We start from the raw sequence: 24,040 nt of genomic DNA, 5'->3' as shown, positions 1-24,040 counted from the left end.
ACAAGAAAGTGCACGAAATCACAAATCGGGGTGAGGTGTTGAATGACCAAGGCAGTTTGCCACAGAAAGAAGAAAGTTTGGAGGAAGAGGGAGTCATGGTTCTTACCCAGAGAATGAAGGAGCAGCCAGTTTCTGAGGGACCATGGTGGGCAAGAGGCTGATGTCCCATGTCCTTCCTCACACTGGGCACCAAATGTAAGGAAAAGGGACAGAGAACAGAGAGGAGATAGGATAGAACTCGTAGGCAGGATGAATTTATTCAAGAAAAATAACTCTCAGAGGTGGATGGCCAACTGCCAGCATGCACACAGACCAAACATGTGGCGGAGGGCCCAGTCCTCAGTGGGCTGGGAATTATATATCTTTGGGTGGGCTAAGGGTCCAGAGGTGGGCAGGGGGATTGAAAGAGATGAGCTTCTCCATACAGTTTTTTTCAGGTTTCACATGAGCTTTCAGGTGGGAGACTGAACTGGTCTCCTGAAAGGATGCAGGGGTAAGTGGTAAATTCCTATTTAATCTACATTGGAAAGAAGCTAGAATGGCTGAGGCTTATGTCCTTGTTCCATTACCTACATGGGTGGCAGGGACCATCTGCTGCTTTCTCGAGGCCTTTAGCAGGGAGCTGCATTGGAAATGGAGCAGCCAAGACATGGACTGGCCCCCACGTGAGATGCTGCCCTCACAGGCAGTAACCTCACCTCCTACACTACATGATGGTCCTATTATTTTTTCCCCTTCTTTGTAAAAGGGATAGGATCACAAATGCTCTCACCTTGTATTATACAAAATGAATGTGTGACTGACTCCAAAAGAAATTAATACATACCTTAAAGCTTTAGACTTTTGAAACTATCAGTCTTATTTAGTCTAGGCTTCATCAGCTGAGTAGTAATCAGTTTGCTGATTCTTTGAATCTCATGTCAACTGAAGTCCACTGACATTTCACAGTTAGGTAAATGAAATAGTCCTAGAGAATTCTAAAATTTAATATGTACATTAATATAAAAAGAGAATAATAATATTTCTCTCATCCTACATGCTTTCCAGCTGGTATCAACATGTATTTATAGCCCCAAGTAACCTCGTGTTAGAAGAAACTTTGTCTTTCTTCCTCTTAAAACATACTAGAAAGGATACTTACACAAGTGCACTATTCACTCTGTGTCACCAGCCTACTATTTACTATAAATAATGGAATGGCAGGGCAGGTGGTCTAAAGTGAGCTGTTGCTTAGGGCAGTCAGTTTCTCGGTGGATTCCCAGATTCAGAAATAACCCAGTTTTTCAGTACCTTCCATTAGGAGCAGATATCACATAAAGAATGCTTGTATGCATTTTCTGTACCCAACGGTGTGTTTTAAATTGATGTTGACATTAGGGGAAATATAAGAAGATTATTTTGTGTTAAGTTACAAAAAAGAGGGCATTTCATAAAGGATTATGAAGATTTCTTTGCAAAACGTCAAGGATAGGTAATTCACTTGATAAACTTCTTTGCTGTTCATCCGGAAATTTCCAGAATGTTTTCAGATGTCTGATGAATTATTTTATCCTACTTGTAGAGTACAAATTTCAGCCTTCCTTCACCTATGGAGACAAACATAAAATAAACAAAAGTACTGTCTAATGTATGTTACTGTTTGATATGCAGAAATAAAAATAATTCCCTATAAAATTAAAACTTAAGATAGGCATGGTACAACATTTTTTACATTTACATTATTATTTTCCCTGAGGTTAAAGTGTTTCCAATAGTAATTATTAAATTCTCAAATCTACCACTGCAACAAATACTGTTGCCCTTACTTTACAAATTGTAACATTTTTGTGTCAGTTATATTTCATGTAACTAATTATAGCACAATAAGAAACTTTGATTATTAGTTCACTTATGGCTCTCTTCATTATTTTATGAATTTGGAAAGTTATGCTTACATAGCTTAAAACCATTAAAAGTTTAAAAATCCTGGGAAAACTTCAGTTCTTTGCTGAGCCCTTGTCTTCCTCTAAGTTGGCATTCCAGGTACACAATACTCACAAATACACAATACAAATGTCATTCTGGTACAATTTTCTTACATTGATGTGATTTAAATATTGAATATTTACACTGGTTTTATATTGTGTGTATGGGAAATTAGATCACAATTTGTACAAGTACCACCACCTCCCACACACATGCATGCCCCTTTTACTTGATGTAAAAATATCAGGAAGTTTAACAACCACTGTTTATAATAATAGCATTATGTAGATGCTTATTCCTGAACTGAATTTCTACTGTCCTTTCATATAGAGTTTTTATTGCTCTCACAGTTAATAATTTCTTTGTAAAATCAATTTGCATTTTTTCTATGTAATTTTCCTGATTTTTGTACAACTCATCAAAACTTTCATGTCTTTTAATATAATCACTGAAAACTCAAAAATTATTGGATAATCTATCAGTTTCCATTTTTGCTATATAAACTTTCCTCCTGGAGCTTTCTATCCTTTTCCAATTTGGCCTGACTCTTCTCTAGACTTGATGAGCAGCTGTCAATCTGGAGATGCCCCATGGCTCATGCCTTGGCCTGATTCCTGTTTCTTGAGCACTTCTTTCTCTGTTTTTCTCTCTTGCTTTTTTTTTTTTTAGCACATCCTGCACTAATATTAAGAAAAATGTAAAACAGTGTATTTGGGGAACTTTATTCATGATACCAACTTTAGTCCATCTTGATTCTCATGTGTTTGGAAAGAGCCAATTACTTGCAGCATCAGCTGCTGCCTCCCAGGATTTGAAATAGCAGAAAGCCAGAATTGGGCGTGGAGTTGGAACTCAACCCAGACACTAAGATATAGGATGTGGGTGTCTCAAGTGGGTGGTAACTGTTACCCTAAATGTCAGCCCCTATTTTTAGTTTGTTGATGAAACTCTACAGTGTTGTGCTTAATGGCTAGAGTAATTGGCATCCTTACCAACAGTGTATAAAGGTCTCAATACATCTCTTTTTAAAGCTCTGAGATAGTCAACATAGTCAATATACTTTGATTATCATTACCCTTTTTTCTCTGATTTCATGTCCTTTATTCACAACGTAAGCTTAAGCAAATGTTCCATGATCCTCAGTGATGCATTCATATTTGAAGGTAAGGTCAACAAATTAACTGAAGTTCTTTGTATATGGCTGGAATCTGTTAGATGTGTTTCGTTAATCAATGAGCTGGTTTTCTTATAGGGAGAGATCAGTTCTCTCTGTCCCCACCCCAATCTTTCAGTTTTGTTGAAAAGATCACTTGTCAGTTTCCTTCCTTAGTGGCATATCCCTCTGACTGAAGTTCTGGTATACAAGAATCCTAACATTGTTTTGGACTCTCACTCTCTGCAGCTCTGAACTGCACTGAATTTCTTCACTGTTCTTAGTGGTGTTGTGTTCAGAGTCACTGTGGTTTAATTCCTCTGGGCAGCTACCTTGTAGGGAGAAAAGACTGCAAAAACACTATATCCACTTGTTTTCTAGGTAACCCTCTATTTTTATTAACTTCAAATTTCACAATCTTCAGTACACTCAAGTACTGAGATATTCAGGATACCATGGCTATGTTAACTAGGTTTTTGTCAGTCTACTGCTGTCCAGGTGTTTAGATGGCAGCTTACATGAAATCCTTCTCCTAAAGCCAAGAAACACTTCTGTTCGTTTTCTGGTGTCCCCTGAAATTGTGAACATTTCATAGTTGTTTCCCATTCTCTTTGAGAATTTAAAAACTTTGTACTCCTTTAGTCATTTTGATGAGATTATTGAAGTAAGGAAAATAAGTTCATGAGGTCAGTACACAATTTTTAAAAGAAATACTACTTCATTAGTTTTAAATGCTGACATTGTCAGTTTACCTTCTGATGTACATAGACAAAATGTTTCTAAGGAAAATAGATGACAAATATTGTCACCTTACAGTATAATTCTAGTGTAAAAACATGACCTCATCCAGAAAAAGCAACAAAATAAGCACCAGGATTTTTTTATTACAACCTTTGTGAAACAAGCCATTTGAGAACATGAAGAATGATACCAGGACAAGGAGTTTGTTGTGGAAGCACATTGACATGGCAATGACATGTTTGAATATTTTAGAAGCAAACATACTTGCTAAATTGGAAGAATTCTGAGAAAATAAAGTCCATTTTGGGAAGACAAAGGTGAATTCAACTGGAAAAAAATGAAAAACAATAACTGTTATCACCAAAAAGAATAGCCTAACTTCACAACAACATATCTGCCAATGTTATTGCTTGTACTTGGGAAGTAAAAAAAGACCATTTAATTTCTAAAAAACATAAGCTAATATTATATATATATATCTTTCAATTGTTTTCAGAATTATTTATACTCAAACAAACCATGATGAATAAAACATTTGTTGAACAAATATTAAACATTTTATTTTTGCAGGTTGCTGCGATTTATTTCTCATAAGTTGTCACACATAAAACTTAACTGCCTTTCTAAAACAAAAGCAAAAAATGGCATTGTAATGTTTTAAAATTGTTATTTGTAAGGGGATATTAAGTGGAGCTATAACTAACCTCTTTAAAACTTATTGCAGGCTGGCGCAGCAACTCAATAGGCTAATCCTCCACTTGTGGCGCCGGCACCCCAGGTTCTAGTCCCGGTTGGGGCACCGGGTTCTGTCCCAGTTGCTCCTCTTCCAGTCCACCTCTCTGCTGTGGCCTGGGAGTGCAGTGGAGGATGGCCCAAGTGCTTGGGCCCTGCACCCCATGGGAGACCAGGAGAACCACCTGGCTCCTGGCTTCAGATCAGCACGGTGCGCTGGCTGCAGTGGCCATTGGGGGGTGAAGTAACGGCAAAGGAAGACCTTTCTCTCTGTCTCTCTCTCTCTCTGTCCACTCTGCCTGTCCAAAAAAATAAATAAATAAATAAAACTTATTTCAAATCTAGGACTCATTTTAGTAGACCTTACATAAGACCTAAGAGAGCAATAAAATAAAATCTCAAGGTGCATTTTTCAATGCTTAAGGCAATTTATTAAAGAGTAAAAGACTGAACTAAAGCAAAAAAAGCCAACCAAAATATCTGTTTGCCTACTTATTAAGTGTATTTATACTCGGGATATTATAAAAGTAGACATGAAATAAATTATTGCAAGTTAAACATAATGAAAATATGATAATTGAACAAAATAAGGTATTTAAATTTTTCAATGAATATTAAAATGGAGATATCTCATATAATTAAACTGTAATGGTAGGAGAACACATCTCGACAATGTACCCTCCTCTCTTTTGATGCACAGTCTTTCTTAAAGCACTTACATCCAGTTTATTTTTTTATTTTTAAGATTTAGTTTATTTATTTGAAAGACAGAGTTACAGAGAAAGCTAGAGACAGAGAGAGAGGTCTTTCATCCACTGGTTCACTCCCCAGATAGCTGCAATGGCCGGAGCTGCGCTGACCCGAAGCCAAGAGCCAGGAGCTTCTTCCTGGTCTCCCACATGGGTGCAGGGGGCCAAGGACTTGGGCCATCTTCTGCTGCTTTCCCAGGTCATAGCAGAGAGCTGGATGGGAAGAAGAGCAGCCAGGACTAGAACCAGCACCCATATGGGATGCCAGCACTTCAGGCCAGGGCTTTAACCAGCTGTGCCACAGGGCCAGCCCCTTACATCCAGTTTAATGGTTTACAATGAATGGTATCTATATACTCTTGACTCCTAAATATTTGTTTCCAGACTTGATCCATCTGCTTACCTCAAAAATCATATACTCAAGTACTAATTTAATATTTTCTTGGGTAACTCCATTACACATCTCAAAACTGGTAGGTCTATGAACAGAAGCCCTATTTCACCAGTAAACATGTTCCTGTTTGAATATCCAGCAGCAACATATACCTTGATTTTTTCAACCAAAAGTCTAGAATTAATTTCCAATGTCACTTTATGACTCATTTTACACATGCTGCCTATCCTGAAATCTTAGTACCAATGCCAAAACATGTATTAAGTCTGCCCATTCTATCTCAGTACTAAAATTTTAAGTAAACTCCAGGAACTTGTTTACATTTTGTGTTTATATCTATGGAATATTTCATAAAAGGCAAATATAAAATAAATATGTAATGTTTAAGAGATAGTTTTTGGTGAACACTCCTCTCAGAAACAAAACAGGGCCTAAACTTTGGAGATTCTTTGAATGTCCTGGCTACCCTTTTCCCCCAGATTCATATGTTCATAATCATGCTTTTGAATAAGTATTCCTCTGTGTTTATGTATCCAAGGCCATACATTGTTTAATTTTTAATGTTTTTAAACTTTTCTTCAACGGTATTTGCTATATATTCTCTAAGTCACTTCTTACTTTCAGCATGCTGCTTGTTAGATGTCTGTGTTGCTTTAATGTGTATTTAGTTCATGAATATTTACTCCTGCACACCAGAAAATTGTTTTAGTTCTCACAATTTATGTATTGACTCTAATTTGAGTAAATATTAGTTTATTTTTGCATCTTCTATGATTCATTTAATTTAGCATCTCAGTAATCTTTACTGTTATTGTAAAGTTCATCAATTTCATTCAAATCACTTAACACATATTTATTAGGCACTTATCACTTGCCATAGACAGTTCAATGTATGGGAAATATAGTGGTAAACTCAAATTTTTAAGTCTCACTGATTTTACATCCTTGTGAAGAGGCAGGGAATAAGTAGACACAAAGGTAAATATAAAACATTTATCAAATCATGGCAGGGCTCACAGAGAGAAACAAAATATGACAAGGGGGAAAGGGAGGAGTGGAGAACAAGAAGCACTATATTATTGTCAGAATGACAAAGTGACAGCTGGAAAATGACCTGAAGGGATTAAGAATATGATTTATGCAGACATCTGGGTGAAGAGTCTTCAAGGTGGAGAAAGAACAAGTACAAAATTCCTGAGATACGTTTGGAGAACAGCACAGAAGCTGGAAAACATGTGTTCTAAATGTGGTTAGCATGGAAATGGTGCAAACATAATGTTTAGAGACCCATGAGTTATTATCAGGATTTGGACTTTTAATCTAAAGAATAGAAAGCCACAGAGGAATTTCATCAGAGAACTAATTTGATCTGACTTTTGCTAAAATCCAACTCTAACCGATTTCTTTAAAATAAACAGCAGGGTATGAAACCCAACAAAGTCAGAAGACCACTTATGATGCTATTCCAGCAACCCAGAAAAAAAGATGATGGTGTTTAAATGAGGGCATTGGCAGAATAATGATGATATGTGCTTAGCTTCCAGATTATTTTTAAAGACAGAACTTCAGAAATTGCAGATGGATGGCACATGAGAGTGATGACTCCGCAGTTTTTAGCTAAGGCAAGAATGAAGGTATCAACTGAGATATGAAGTTAGGCAGAATAAAACTAGATATGGTGTGGCAGGATTTCCTTTTAGACATGATAAATTTCAGTGACTATTAGACTTTCAAGTTATATATAGTCATAAAATACATAGTTCTGTATTCTGAGGAAAGATGGAGGTAAAAAATTTGAAGTTATCAGGTGATTGACCATATTTGAATTATTTATATGAGGTAAGAAAGACTTATTAGTAAGTATGGAAATACAATAGTAGAGGTCTGATGATTGAACTTTGTGATATTCCAATATTTATATATCTGAATCAATACTGTAGTCTTAATGTGTTTGGTCCCCAAAATCCTAATCTTTGAGTTGATGTGTCAGAGGTTGGCCTAAAGAAGGTGGTTAGGGAACCCTAATAAACAGAATTTATGCCCTTCTGCCATATGAGGTTATAGGTGAGAAGAAAGCCAACTATGAGGCCCTCCTTTAAAAAAAAAAGATTGATTTATTTGAAAGCCATAGTTACATAGAGAGAAGAGAGGCAGAGAGAGAGAGGACTTCCATCCGACGGTTCACTGCGCAACTGGCTGCAATGGCTGGAGCTGCACTGATCCGAAGACAGGAGCCAGGAGCTTCTTCTAGGTCTCCCACTTGGGTGCAGGGGCCCAAGGACTTGGGCCATCTTTTAGTGCTTTCCCAGGCCATAGCAGGAAGCTGGATCAGAAGAAGAGCAGCCGGGTCTTGAACTGGCACTCACAAGGGATGCTGGTGCTTCAGGCCAGGGCGTTAACCCACTGTGCCACAGCGCCGGTCCCTCCTTCCTTAAACATCAAAGCTGCTGATGCCTAGATCTTGCATTTCACAGCCTACAGCATTGACAGAAATAAATTTTTATTGTCTATGAGCCATATCAGCTGTAGTTACAGCAGACCAAATGGACTAGGGCAAGTAGGAAACCTGGAGACTGTAAAGATTGTAAAGGATAATGAAACAAGTGTTCAAAAGACAATAAGGTAAGAAAAGGAGTAGGAACTAAGGATTGGATTTAACAATACAACAGTAACTTAAAAATTCTAGAGAGATAAAGATGAGGCCTGAATGAACTGAATTCAAGCAAGAATGGGAAAAGCAAGATTCTTTGAGAGTATTTCAAGGAGTCCATGTAAGAAAATGAAATTAAAGATAAAGTTAATTTCAATGCAAAAAAATGGAAATCTATGATTTTTATAAGGTGTTTTCCATGAACTCTTTGAAGATGCAGAGTATGTTGCTGCCTAAACTTTTGAGGGGGGTTGCTGAAAGAAGCTTAGATAAATGGAATAAACTGGAGAGGAATGTTGGTTTGAGCAACTTGGATTTTCAACACAGATGTTATAGTTCATTTGCTTTATTCAAATGAACTCTAACTTGAGTAAATATTTAGATGATTTCCAGGTTTTTCTTGATATTTTGTTGTAGTCATTCTGTATTGGAAGGAATACTGCTCCAAACATTTCCTGTAATGATCTGTGGTAAAAATGTATCAGAATTTCGCCAAAGTATGTATCTAGAGTAGAAAATCCAAGAGTTGAGATTTTCAAGTGTTCAAATACAATGGCTTTTGTCAGTTAAGTGTTTGTGCTTATTTGCACTCCCGTTGACAGTAGATGAACATTGTTGTTGTCTTGTTACCTTACCAATACTCACTGTTATCTCTAACTTTTGAATTTTTGCCAATGCAAAGCATATAAGAAGACATTTCTTTATGATTTTAAATCTGCATTTCCTTTCCTACATTTAATGACCATTTATGTTCCTTCTCTTTGAAATTAATATTTTTTCATGAAACAAGTTTTTAATCAATTATCTTATGATTATTAATTTGTGAAAATTCTGTACTCTCAACACTACAATTTTTGCCCAATATACTTTTGTAGATATTTTCTTACAGTTCAGTTCTCTGTTTTTACTGTTTTTATAATATACTATGATAATAAAAATATTATTTAGTGAAATTTGTCAAAGTTTTCCTTGTGAGTTTGGAATTCTTGAATCTTTTTAAGAGAGATTTTTCAAATCACAAAGCATAAGGATATCTTCTTATATCATCTAATGTTTTTAAAGTTTTGCTTTTCACTTTTAAATATTTAATACCTCTTAGAATAAATCCTGTGAATATCATATGTAGAGATTTAATTTCATTTTGTTTTGAACAATATCCAGTTTCTGGGATCATTCCTTAAGTAATCTATCCATTCTTAGTGAGCAGCAGTATAACAGATTACTTTTCCATACATGAGTGGGTCTAGCTTTAAGCTATTTATTCCAGAGGTGGCCATTTGCCACAGCTTATAATGCCACTTGGGAAAATTGAATCTTATATCAGTGTATTTGGGTTCAAGTCCCAGTTCCACCTCTGATTCCAGCCCCTAACTTAGGCACACAGCAAGTGATGGCTCAATTACCTGAGTCTCTGCCAACTGTGTAACAGACCTGGATTGAGTTCCCAGATCCTAACTTTGGCCTAGCCAAAGTTAGAGAGTGATCTGGTGGATAGAAAATGTCTGTCTTTCAAATAAATAAATTTGTAAATACATTTGAAGACCCATTGGCTATCTGCCTTCATGAAAAGTACACTGTCTGAATTCTGTAACTACAGCTTTATATTATGCCACTGATGTTTTCTACAGTGAGCTTATTTTACCTGATGCTTCTGCTGGAGAGTCTTGGCTATTATCCTCAATCTCTTCTGGTTCCTGGCTTCAGCCTTGATCAGGCCTGGTTGTTGCAGTCATTTGGGGATTCAACAAGCAGTTAGAAGATTCTCTCTCTCTGTGTGTGTCTTTCTCTCATTCTGCCTTTCAAATAAATAAATTATTTTTTTAAAAAATAAACATGTCATGCTTCTCTATGTTACTGGCAATTATTTAATGTCTTTTAATAAAGCTTTCTGCTATTCTCTAGAAGAGTTTCTACATATTTGGTTTACCTCCTTTCTTATTTTTGTGTGGCTTGCTTCTACACAATATGTTCTTGGTTGCATTAACCAGGAGGGCTTTTTCCTCCCTCTGGTTGCCTACTGTGCCATAATGGTAGAAATGAGTATTAGTACAAAGGTTTCTGAATTGGAATATTAAAATAGCTCTTACTTTATTTTCTTAGTTTCTGCTTTTTTCTCCATACAGGTAAATCTCCTCACTATCACACTCCAAAATTTCTTTATGTTGTTTATTATCTGTGGTATTTTGATAAGTCTTTTCTCATTAGAACACAACTCTCAATGATAGAAATTTTGTCTTTCCCAGTCAGCACTGTGACCAATGTCTAAAACAAAATGGACACCAAAAATTTGCTGAATGAATAAATTGCAGATACTGTTACTGTTTCACATGTTCTTAATATTTCAGAATGTAGAAATCCAGACAAGGGTCTTTATCACAAGTAGTTATATCATCTTAACTACTGATTAAGCAGCATAGGCCAACATGGTGGAATTGCATATGGAAGAGTAGTACTTATGAGTAGCAGGAATATAAATGGAACTGGTGATGCCATATTATTCTATTCTCTGGATGCACTGGCTTACAAGTTATTTATGAACATGGAGTAGAATGATACTCTGATTCACAGATCACCTATTCTACGTTTTTCCAGTTTCTAGCACCTGTACTGCATCTTGGTTGAGTGGCCGCGTATCTTCCACTTGAACTCCTTCAAAAACAGACATTACCTTCTCTCCTCAGATTTCCACTCCATTTTCAAATAACTCTAATTATGTTGGAGTTCTTCATATTTAACTAAATCCTGCTTCTCCTGAGTCACTCATTGATCTGAGTTTTGATTGCCAGATCTAAAAAAAAGAAAACAAAAAATAATTTAACCTCTTCTGGCTTAATAGATTTTCAAATATTTTAAGTAACCTACTTGGTACAATAGTTTTTCTCTTGTTTAGTCTAACTATTCCATTACTCTCATACATGCATTCTTTCAGCTACTATTAGTTGAATGGCTACCATGTGCTAAGCATAGCAAAAGTGAGCATTAATAATTTGAGAAAACATTTCTTCTCAGATGCCAATACACGGTAACTTCTAAGATTAAGCCTTAACTTTTTAGAATGTGTTTGTCAATTGAATAGGTGCTTAATAGAGATCTGGGACTTCTTAATGCTAGTCAATATGATGGTGCTGGTTTTGAAAAAAGAAAAAAGTGCCTTGCAAGTTTGAACAGAGAGTGAGAAAGAGAGAGAGAAGAAAGAGAAGCTAAGGTTTAATCATGCTGTCAGACTGTATAGAAGAGTATATCTTTCCATTTCCTTTCAATAGCTAAAATAATTTTGGGTAGATTCCCCAAAGAATTCTCTCAAAAAAAGAAAAAATCCCAAGTTTCCTGGAAAGAGCATATGGCATATTTCATAAGTGTTATGTATTTTTTAAAGCTATAGATTTAGCTCTCTAAGAAAGGCTTTTTGGATTAAAAACTAAAACCAAAAATGGCACCAAATTTCCACTTGCAATTTTAGCCCCTCTAAGTCTTGTCAATTAAAGATATAAATATAAATTGTCCACATCCATCCCTAAGCTTATCAAAGCTAAAGCCTACTTGGTTTAACCTTAAAGTGAAAAAAAAAATATGTTTCACAAAATTAGTTTTATGATACACTCATTTGAAACAGATTGCTCTAATACTATTTAAAAATTAGAGATACATATGAGTATGTGTCTCACAGAAATTGAACTGAAGTTACTAGCTGGATAAGAGCTATAAAACTTATAATTAATAACCAGTGGATGAGATTTTGAACTGTAAATCATAGAAATTATTTGGAAGTCTCAGATATTGACAGCTGCATTTCTCAGACTACTTGGAACACTAGGGTCTTCAGTCTACAGAATTCATCAATGATTATTTGAATCTTTCCACTACCCATAGACAGTAACTTAAATATTTGATATACATCCCTGACTAGATATGTGTGTGTATATCCTTGCACAATATGCTGTGTCGTATGTGTGCCTCTTTTTATTAATTTGCATGGACACTAGCTTGCATAGAGTGCTATTTGTTCAGTTTTTTTGTTTTACTAAATAATATCTATTCAGCCAGCTAAATATATGTAAATATTTTCCCATTTTGGCTATTCAAAAAAATTTACCAATTCCACTGAGTTTACTCATTTAAATCTTTTATTTAAATTCAAAGTGTAAAATATATCAAGGGACAGAGAATATGGGCAAGCATTGGAATTCCTATAAACATCCCATGTGCAAGGCGCCATTATTGGGAGAGCTCAAAAGGATGTGTTAGCTCATTCAGGCTGTTATAACAGCTGTGTAGCTTATAAAAACATAAATTTTCTTCTCAATGTTGTATAGAAGTACACAAACTGTATAGCTTATAAAAATATAAATGTATTTTCCACTGTTATGGAGACTGGGGAGCCTAAGATCAAGCTGGCAGCAGATTCACCTTCCGATACCACCACCTTGGAGGTCAGAATTTCACCATTCAAATTTTGAAGGAGCACAGACATTGAAGCAGTAATAAAAGATAAGCTTTCAGAGAGCCATTTCATGTCTTTTGACTGAATAAGCAAAATAGTTCTGTTAGACCCCAGTGGACCAGCTATAATCATCTTGGGAAAAAAAATGACTCTTGGGGCTCTCAAACACAGACACTCAGGTACCCCAGAAATAAAGGTAGAATTTTCCAGTATACTAATAAATCAACACTTTCTACTATATATATATGTGTGTGTGTGTACATACATATATGTTTGTATGTGTATGTATACATGTATATATATATACAGATTTTATAGTTTGTCATTTCTAATTGCTTTGCAGTATCTCATGGTTTGCATCCTTTACGTATTAATTGGTTACTCCCCTAAAGATGAATACACAAATTGCTTCCAGTTTCCAACTAGCTTAAACAATATTGTGGGACCGGCGCTGTGGCATAGTGGATTGGGCCCCCATCTGACGCACTGACATCCATATTGGCACAGGTTTGAGTCCGGCTGCTCTGTTTCTGATCCAGTTCTTTGCTAACGCAAGGAAAGCCTGGGAACTTGCCTGGGAAAAGCCTTAAAGATGGCCTGGGAAAGATGCTGAGATGTGGGAGACCCAGATGAAGCTCCTGGATCCTAACTCTGGCCTGGCAAGGTGCTGGTCATTGTAGCCATCTGAAGAGTAAACCAGCAGAGGAAGATTCTCTCCTTTCTGTCTCTCCTTCTCTTGCTGTAACTCTGACTTTCAAATAAATAAATAAATCCTTAAAATTGTGATACATATATCCAGAAATTTCCTCTTGTATCTATGTGAGAACTTCCCTGAGATATGCAGACTTAGAATTGCTGACTAATAATTAGGGAAATCATGTAATTCATCATACCCAGTGAATCAATTTTGAGAATGGAAAAGGTGTTATTAGTAGTTATGTTATAATAACAACATGAAAAGCAACCTGGGTAGAAGAAGGTATCTGGTCCTTAGAGTTACAGGCTGTGCACTTAATACTGCCATACTGCTCTCCAGACAACATAAACATATCCCACGTCCTTGCCAACACTTTGTGTTTGTAAATTTCTATGAAAATTTTCATGTGCAATTTTCCTTTCATTATTATCTCCACATATTTGTTATGTATGCACTCTTTTCTTCTATTTTTTGATTCAACACTGTAGTTCCGTTTTTCTACTATAAATATGAATTAGTTGTCAGCTTTATACATATCAATTATTTCTCCTCAGTTTCATCACTAACAATTCTTGACAGAAATCTTTGATTTTGATATAGCCAATTAGATTTTACTTTTATGTAATGCTCTGTGTAGCTTGTTTAAGTATTTCTCCAGGGGCTGGCCTAGTGGCACTTCAAGTTAAGCTGCTGCTTGGTACACTATATCCTTTGCCAGAGTGCGTGGGATTTAGTCTGTCGTCTGCTTCTGATCCAGCTTCCTGCTAGTATACCTGGGGAGCAGCAGCAGATGACTTGAGTACCTGAGTCCCTGCCACCCATGTGGGGACCCAAATGGAGTTCCTGGCTCCTTGTTTTAGCCTAACTCAGACCTAGATGTTCAGACATTTGGAAAATCAACCAGCAAATGGAAGATTCTCTCTCTGTCTCTCTCCATCTCTCCGCCCCCTCTCACTCCGTCTCTGTCTCTTTCTCAGCCTTCTTCTTTTTCCTTCTCTGTCATTTCACTTTTCAAATACATAAATAAATCTTAAAAAAATAAATAGCTACTCATCTTAAGGTTACAACAATACTATCTGATATTTGCTTCTCTTAACTATATAGTTTTCCTTTTCATAATTAGAGGTATAACCTACCTGGGCTTCACTTTTGTAATCACTATGAAATAAGAACCCATTTTTTTCTTGATTTCAAGAGTTTAGTTTGGACCACATAGTTCTTGATTTTCTGTAACCCTTATACTCAATAAATAATTTACTAACTGTCAGGAACTTCTGCATTTTCTCAGTTAATATTTTCCTCTACTTTTCCTGTCTTTTAAGTCCTCACATTAAAACACAACCTTTGCCCTCAGGTTTTAAAAGACACATGATGGCCTCAGGACTCTGCTGTCAGAGGGAATATGAGTCTTGCAATTCAGGAATATGTAGCCTACCAATGTTGGTTACTGCCTGTGCCTTTTGTGTAACTGGCAGAAAGACACATGCTGTCTCAACACATGAGGATCAGAAAGGAGACAAAATTACTCATGTTTGTGAAGGTCAGTTCTTTTGTTTTTAAAATATTTTAATTATTTACTTGAGAGGTAGAGTTACCTCTCAAGTGAAAGGGAGAGACAGAGAGAAAGGTCTTCCATCTGCTGGCTCATTTCCTTAACTGGCTGCAACGGCTGGAGCTGAGCTGATCCAAAGCCAGGAGCCAGGAGCTTCTTCCTGGTCTCCCACGCAGGTGCAGGGGCCCAAGAACTTGAGCCATATTCTATTACTTTCCCAGGCCATAGTAGAGAGCTGGATTGGAAAAGTAGCAGCTGGGACTAGAACTGGCAACCATATGGAATGTGGACACCAAAGGCAGAGGATTAACATACTTCACCACAATGGCAGCCCCGAAGGTCAGTTCTTAACCCTTGTCCTTCCTATCATATCAGCTTTTAAATATCTACATCTGTCTCTTGGATGGAGGAAAGTTATACTCTCATAGATCAGAATATCCTAAAAAAATGTGAGCTGCCTAGGTGCATGTAACCTTTTGTGAATGGAGTAAAATACTATTTGCCCCATCCACACAAGGCAACTTCATTGTAATTGGTTTTCTGATATTTAGTAGCACATAGAAACAATGTCCAAGTGCACAGATGATTCTTCATGTTGATTTTTATTTGAAATTTTTGAACAAAATGTCGTTTTGAGATGTAAAAGCTGAGCATAAGGAATGAGAAACATCTTTATTCTCTTATAAGTAGTGTTCTTCAACATACTTCCCAATAAACTTCCTGTATACACACAAACACACACACACACACACACATGCACACAGTGAAAGGGTTATCTGATTTTGGCCTATTTGATTAACTTTGTCATCTCCTTTATCTCTATAATGGCTTAATAACAAAAGTTTTTTGTTGTTGTTGCTTTAGGATTTATCATGTACATTGTAATTAGATGATGATCTACCTTCAAGTAGTGCTACCATAGGGTTCTGAGAACACTGCAGTAGTGGTTTCTATTTCCACACAAATTTGTACTCTTGTACATTTTACTGTCCCATATATTGAACACACAATAATGTATGATTTTTTAGTTTCACTGTAAACAATAATGCCCTTATATAGGCATTAAAGATAAATTATCTCTTGCAAGATAATTTTAATCCACTCTATGTTCATAGGCTAAATTATCCACTAATCATAGTATTCAATGAGTAAAAAGTAGGAAGACTACAGTTCCCCAAAACTATAAACACAGGCTAAAAATGTATAAAATCCCAATATGTTCATTTCATTTCTATACATTTTTTGTACTCTATATTAGTTGCTACATATAAGACATTTGTCTTTTTGAGCCTGGCTTATTTCACTAAGCATAATGGTTTCCAGTTGCATCTATTTTGTTACAAAAGGCAGGATTTAATTCTTTTTTTTATGGCTGATTAGTATTCCACAGTGTAGATGTAACACATTTTCTTTATCCAGTCATCAATTGATGGACATCTGGGTTGATTACATTTCTTAACTCTTGTGAATTGAGCTGCAATAAACATGGAGATACAAATAATTCTCTTGTATGCTGATTTCATTTCCTTTGGTTAAATTCCCAGGAGTGGGATGGTTGGGTCACATGGTAGATCTTTTCAGATCTCTGAGGAATCTCCATACTGTCATTCATAATGGTCATATTAGTTTACATTCCAACCCTTAGTAGATTAGGGTACCTTTTTCTCCACATCCTCACTGACAATTATTGTTTGTTCATTTTTGGATGATAATCATTCTAACTGGGGTGAGGTGAAACCTTATTGTGGTTTTGATTTGCATTTCCTTAATGGCTAGTGATCCTGAGCATTTTTTCATATGTCTGTTGGCCATTTGAATTTCATCCTTTCAAAAATGCTTGTTCATGTCCTTTTGCTCATTTCTTAATTGATTGTTTTGTTGTTGTGGAGTTTCTTGAATTCTTTGTAGATTCTGGATATTGATTTTTCAGTGGCATCAGTGGCATCATTTGCAAATATTTTCTCCCATTCTTTAGGTTGGTTCTTTGCTTTGTTGAATGTTTCCTTTGCGATGTGGAAACTCCTTAGTTTGATGTAATATAATTTGTCTACTTTTGATTTAGTTGCCTTTAAATTTTCTTAATTGTCTTTTCCAGGTCTTTTCCTACACCAATGTCTCACAGAGTTTCCGTGATGTCTTGATTCAAAACAGACTTAACTCCTTCCTCAAATTAGAAAAACGCTCACCATTGTTTATTTATTTTTTTCTTTCTTTCTTCCTCTACTCCTTTGGGGACTTCTATTACATGAATATTATGTGGTTTGAAGTTCCCTGTATCTAAATTATTCTCTGTTTGTTTTGTTTTTGTCTCTTTGTGTTCCACACCAGAAAGTTTTTATTCTCTTATGTTCTGTTTCATTAATCTGTCTGCTGTTGTGATTAGTCTCATTTAATGTGTCTTGGTTTCAGGAACTGCATTTTCATCTCTAGAATTAAATGTCTTTTAAAAATATCTTCCACATCCCCCATACCCTTTTTTTTGTTTGTTTAAAAAACTTTTATTTTGTTTACTTTTAAAATTTTTAGTTCTTAACATATTCAATATAGTCTGTAGATACAATTCTTTTTTTTTAACTTTTATTTAATGAATATAAATTTCCAAAGTACAGAATATGGATTACAATGGCTTCCCCCCATAACGTCCTTCCCACCCGCAACCCTCCCTTTTCCCACTCCCTCTCCCCTTCCATTCACATCAAGATTCATTTTTCGATTCTCTTTATATACAGAAGATCAGTTTAGCATACATTAAGTAAAGATTTCAACAGTTTGCCCCCACACAGAAACATAAAGTGAAAAATACTGTTTGAGTACTAGTTATAGCATTAAATCTCAATGTACAGCACACTAAGGACAAAGATCCTACATGAGGAGTAAGTGCACAGTGACTCCTGTTGTTGACTCAACAAATTGACACTCTTGTTTATGGCCTCAGTAATCAACCTAGGCTCTTGTCATGAGCTGCCAAGGCTATGGAAGCCTTTTGAGTTCACCGACTCTTATCTTATTTAGACAAGGTCATAGTCAAAGTGGAAGTTCTCTCCTCCCTTCAGAGAAAGGTACCTCCTTCTTTGATGACCCGTTCTTTCCACTGGGATATCACTCATGGAGATCTTTCATTTAGGTGTTTTTTTTTTTTTTTTTTTTTTTTTCCCCAGAGTGTCTTAGCTTTCCATGCCTGAAATAGTCTCATGGGCTTTTCAGCCAGATCCGCATGACTTAAGGGCTGATTCTGAGGCCAGAGTGCTGTTTAGGACATCTGCCATTCTGTGGGTCTGCTGTGTATCTCACTTCCCATGTTGGATCGTTCTCTCCCTTTTTTATTCTATCAGCTAGTATTTGCAGACACTAGTCTTGTTTATGTGATCCCTTTGGTTCTTAGTCCTATCATTATGATCAATTGTGAACAAAAATTGATCACTGGGACTAGTGAGATGGCATTGGTACATGCCACCTCGATGGGATTGAATTGGAATCCCCTGGTATGTTTCTAACTCTACCGTTTGGTGCAAGTCAGCTTGAGCATGTCCCGAATTGCACATCTCTTCCCTCTCTTATTCCCACTCTTATATTTAACAGTGATCACTTTCCAGTTAAGTTTCAGCACTTAAGAAGAATTGTGTATTGATTATACCCTTTTAAACATGGGATCCATTTTATTTCCTGGTTCTTTGCATGACTGGATGCTATATATTATGAATTATACCTTGTTAGATGTTGAGTATTTTTTGAACCTTGTTGTGGGGCACAGTGAATTTCCTCACATAGAGTTTGCACCTTTTTTTTGAGAATTGAGTTTAGATATTGGTTGGTAAGATGAAAGAAATAGTCATTCATAGACAATACTTTTGGGCCAGCGCTGCGGCTCACTTGGCTAATACTCTGCCTGCGATGCCGGCACACCGGGTTCTAGTCCTGGTTGGGGTGCCGGATTCTGTCCCGGTTGCTCCTCTTCCAGTCCAGCTCTCTGCTGTGGCCCGGGAATATAGTGGAGGATTGCCCAATAACTTGGGCCCTGCACCCGCATGGGAGACCAGGAGAAGTACCTGGGTCCTGGCTTCGGATCGGTGCAGCACATGCCCATAGCAGCCATTTGGGGGTGAACCAACAGTAGGAAGACCTTTCTGTATCTCTCTCTCTTATTGTCTAACTCTGCTTGTCAAAAAAAAAAGATAAATTCTAAAAATTGATATATCATGTACATGTTTTATGACCACAGCCAATAGAAATAGAAAGAAAAAGGTCACATTTTTGTATATAAATGTGAAAAGTCAATTGCTTACAAAAAAGGAAGAAATAAAAGTGAAGATTTAAAATACTTTTCTCTGATAACAATAGATTAAAAAAAAACTTCGTGATTCAGTAAAACAATACTTAGGTGGATATTTATAGATTGCACTTGATATTTTAGGGGATACTGTGGGATGGTATTCAATTTTGTAAGAGAAGAAATAATAGAATAAAACCAATGAGTTATAGTAAAATAAATAATAAAAAAGTAAATTTAAAAATAATGTAATAAAACAAATACTTGATACATCCAAGACAACAAAACCAAACAAAAGTAAAAGAAATATATCACTAGTAACAGTAAGCAAGAAAAGCAAAATATATAATATTAGGTGTGAATATTAAGATAATTGTTAAAACACGGGTACATTGTTTTAATGTGTACATGTAAATGGATTCTTTGAAAAAATAAATTACTACAATAATAGTCACACACATTCAAAACATTATAATCATTAACAGTATTTGTATACAATTTAAACAGCTAAATAAAAGAGATGTTACTTTATTAATAAGATTGAATTAAAAATAATTTACAATCCTGTTGTTACACAGCTGGGAAAAAAATGATGGGAAGGGAAACTCTTTTTAGAATCGGAAAGCCATCTGACAAAAGTAGGGAATATTATAGAGCTGTAAAATCACCAATTTTATTTTCTCTAATGTGATAATTGGTTCAGGCAAGGATCATCAATGAACTATAAAGCCATTGAGAAGATACTCATTTGGAACAAGCTATTCACATGATCTCAAACTATCACTCTGTAGATTATTTATTAATTTAAAGGAGAAAATACAGTCACATTGGAGTGTACCATCTAACCAAATGGTTGGATATAACTCATCAACTGAAAAACAACCTAATTATATGATTCTTGATATGATTCAATATGAGATGCAAAGCATTATTTTGCAGTCTTTCCATAAATGTTAACCTGAGTTTAACCATTAAATATCCAGCTACACAATTTAGGATATTTTACAAAATAAATTGACATAAAATAAAAACAATTTTATGAAAAGGATGAAACAGCCCAACAAGGTAGGGGTCATTCTAGACTAAAGAATACTAAAGAGCCAGACAGCCAAAAGCAATGATGAGCCATGATTGTTTCCTTCATTGAGAAAGAAGAGTCTGTTTTAGATACATGTTGGACACATGTAAAAAGTTACATATGAACTCTGTGTTATTTAATATATAATTATTGTTGCCTTCTTGAGCTGTGATAATGGCTGTGATTGTATGGGAGAATGACCTTTGTCTTAAGAAATTTATTTTGAAATATTTAGCTGAAAAATATTATGATATTTGCAACATGCTTTAGATAGGTAAGGTTATATAAAGAAGTGAGAAAATGTAACACAGAAATATAGTAAATATAGTAAAATGTTAGCAGTTGATGATTAGGCTAAGGATGTACAAGTAATAATGTTTAAATCTCTGTGGGTCTGAATAGTTTTCAAATAAAATGTTGGTGGAACTGAGCTTTTCCAAAACCAGCTGCTTTTACAAACAAGTTTTATTACAACTTTTAAAATTTAATGAGTGAGAAAATATTTTGAAAGATAAAGTCGCCATACTACTTGTACAATGTGAACATAATCTTGAAATTAAATTGTATTTAGACAGTTGGAGAAATTCACAAGTTAGTATACGACTATAAAGATGGCTACAAAACATTTACTTGACAAAATATGGGATTATGTTCATCAGTGCACAATAAATAATACATTACAGCCACAGAGCATATATCCTAAAAATGCAGTGATATCTTAATAGTAAAAGTTGACTAACACATTTATCAAATTAAAAAAAACATTAGGGAAAATGTTCTTTTTTTAAGATTTATTTATTTATTTGAAAGAGTTCACAGAGAGAGAAGGAGAGGGAGAGGGAAAGATAGAGAGAGAGAGAGAGAGAGAGAGAGAGAGAGAGAGAGAGAGGTCTTCCATCCTCTGGTTCACTCCCCAGTTGGCCACAACGGCCAGAGCTGTGCTGATCCGAAGCCAGGAGCTTCTTCCAGGTCTCCCACACAGGTGCAGGGGCCCAAGGAGTTGGGCCAACTTCTACTGCTTTCCTAGCTATAGCAGAGAGCTGGATTAGAGTGGAGCAGCTGGGACTCAAACCAGTGCCCATATGGGATATCAGCACTGTAGGCAGCGGCTTTACCCACTACACCACTGTTCTAGCCCCAGGAAAAACCTTTCAATCAACTAATAATTTCCAAAATAGTCCTATAATATATAGATTACTAAATAATGAATAAAATTCACTACAATTGTATTCATAAAAATGTCTGTGAAAAATAATGTTGAGTGCACCAGTCAACCATAGAATGATGCTTAGCATGTGTGGAATTTAAAAATATACAAAAGAACTATGTCATGTTTCCAGATACATGAATTCATAGCAAAGTATAAAATATGAATGTTGACAGTGTATTTTTTCATTACAGTATTCCAGTGGCTTCCTGTAACTAAAGTAAATACAGGAATCTTTACCATAGACTAAGGTTTTACATGCTCTGATTTTATTTCTAGAATTGAAAAATATTGCACTGCTAGTTGTCTGTGCTCCAGCCTGTTCTGGCCTCATGCATACACTTAGATGTCACACTACCATCCAGTATAGAACGTCCACACATGCCATTCCCTCTTTCTGGAATATGGGAGCATTACTCTTCTTCCTAGATAACTTATAGTTATGTTTCAGTTCTTATTTCATTCCTCATCTCTTCAAGAGACACAAGGTCAGAATCCCCCTTTTTACTCTTCTGATATCGCATACCAGTTGTTACTTCCTATTTATTTGTGAGTTCCTTTGATTAGTTTCCTCCCATTAGATTTGTATCTCACCACATAGAGTTAGAGGCTACCTCTGTTTTGTTGTCCAGCTGTCCAGTGTGTCCCCCATACCTAGCAGAGTTTTTTGTTTTGTTTTGTTTTTTTTTTTTTTTTGACAGGCAGAGTGGACAGTGAGAGAGTGAGACAGAGAGAAAGGTCTTCCTTTTGCCGTTGGTTCACCCTCCAATGGCTGCCGCCGCCAGGGCGCTGCAGCCGGCGCACCGCGCTGATCCGATGGCAGGAGCCAGGTACTTATCCTGGTCTCCCATGGGGTGCAGGGCCCAAGTACTTGGGCCATCCTCCACTGCACTCCCTGGCCACAGCAGAGGGCTGGCCTGGAAGAGGGGCAACTGGGACAGAATCCGGCGCCCCAACTGGGACTAGAACCCGGTGTGCCAGTGCCGCAAGGTGGAGGATTAGCCTAGTGAGCCATGGCGCCGGCCCTAGCACAGTTTTTGACACACTAAAATTCTGACCACCTATGTAGTGATTTGATGAATGAAATGACAATCACTTTCTTTCATAGGATTCTTTTATTTTGTTTACAATCTTTTTGAAAGAGATTTCTTTCTTCTAATTATCCTATGCGCTCCTCTATCTTTCCCATGTGATCAGTGCAGTCAGATATTGGTTTAGCAGTCTTGACCTGAATGAGTGAAGATAAATGCTATGATTGACAGCACCCTTTAGAACTAAAGGAGTGAGGGCCGGCGCTGAGGCACAGCAGGTTAAAGCCCTGGCCTTAAGCACCAGCATCCCATATGGGCATCAGTTCTACTCCCAGCTGTTCCTCTTCTGATTCAGCTCTCTGCTATGACCTGGGATAGCAACAGAATATCGCCCAAGTCCTAGAGCGATACCTGTGTGGGAGACCCAGAAGAGGCTCCTGGCTCCTGGCTTCAGATTGGCGCAGCTACGGCTGTTGTGGCCATCTGGGGAGTAAGCCAGCGGATTGAGGACCTCTCTGTCTCTACCTCTTTCTGTAACTCTGTCTTTCAAATAAATAAAATAAATCTTTAAAAAAGAAGAACTAAAGAAGTTAAAATGGAGCATCTCAAGAGAAAAGGAAGGGATAGATATGCTGAACTTAGCAATAAATGCAAAAAAATCACATAAAGAGCTAATAAATTAAGTTTATTAATAAGTAGGACATTTAATAGAAGGGATATCTGCAACAGAAAATAGGACTGAATACCTCTTTTTTCATGGATTCAGTGCTGAATTCTACCAGACATTTAAAGAAGAACTGACTCCAATTCTTCTCAAACTATTCAGAGCAATCGAAAAAGAGGGAATCCTCCCAAATTCTTTCTATGAAGCCAGCATCACCTTAATTTCTAAGCTGGAAAAAGATGCAGCATTGAAAGAGAATTACAGACCAATATCCCTGATGAACATAGATGCAAAAATCCTCAATAAAATTCTTGCCAATAGAATGCAACAACACATCAGAAAGATCATCCACCCAGACCAAGTGGGATTTATCCCTGGTATGCAGGGATGGTTCAATGTGCGCAAAACAATCAATGTGATACACCACATTAACAGACTGCAGAAGAAAAAACATATGATTATCTCAATAGACGCCGAGAAAGCATTTGATAAAATACAACACCCTTTCATGATGAAAACTCTAAGCAAACTGGGTTTGGAAGCAACATTCCTCAATACAATCAAAGCAATCTATGAAAAACCCACAGCCAACATCCTATTGAATGGGGAAAAGTTGGGAGCATTTCCACTGAGATCTGGTACCAGACAGTAAGACAGTTTTAATAACACTCCATACCCTATTTTACCCTGTGCTGTACTCTTTGCCTGGAGCATACATG

At 36.4% G+C, this 24,040-nt stretch overlaps 1 protein-coding gene across 4 annotated transcripts in view; it reads left to right on the top strand.

Moving 5' to 3' along the window:
* Positions 1-24,040, top strand: part of FUT9 (fucosyltransferase 9) — a 216,673-nt gene that overhangs the window by 67,323 nt on the left and 125,310 nt on the right. The window contains exon 1 of one of the 4 annotated variants that reach the window (XM_070073766.1): positions 14,051-15,413. The exons of the other annotated variants lie outside the window; for them this stretch is intronic. The gene's annotated coding sequence lies outside the window, so the exon portion shown is untranslated. Of the gene's footprint in view, positions 1-14,050; positions 15,414-24,040 lie in introns of those variants that run through there. 4 annotated transcript variants of the gene reach the window in all.

Source organism: Oryctolagus cuniculus, chromosome 5, assembly GCF_964237555.1.
Source record: "Oryctolagus cuniculus chromosome 5, mOryCun1.1, whole genome shotgun sequence".
Lineage (NCBI taxonomy): Eukaryota > Metazoa > Chordata > Mammalia > Lagomorpha > Leporidae > Oryctolagus > Oryctolagus cuniculus.
This window is presented reverse-complemented; position numbering and strand designations above follow the sequence as displayed.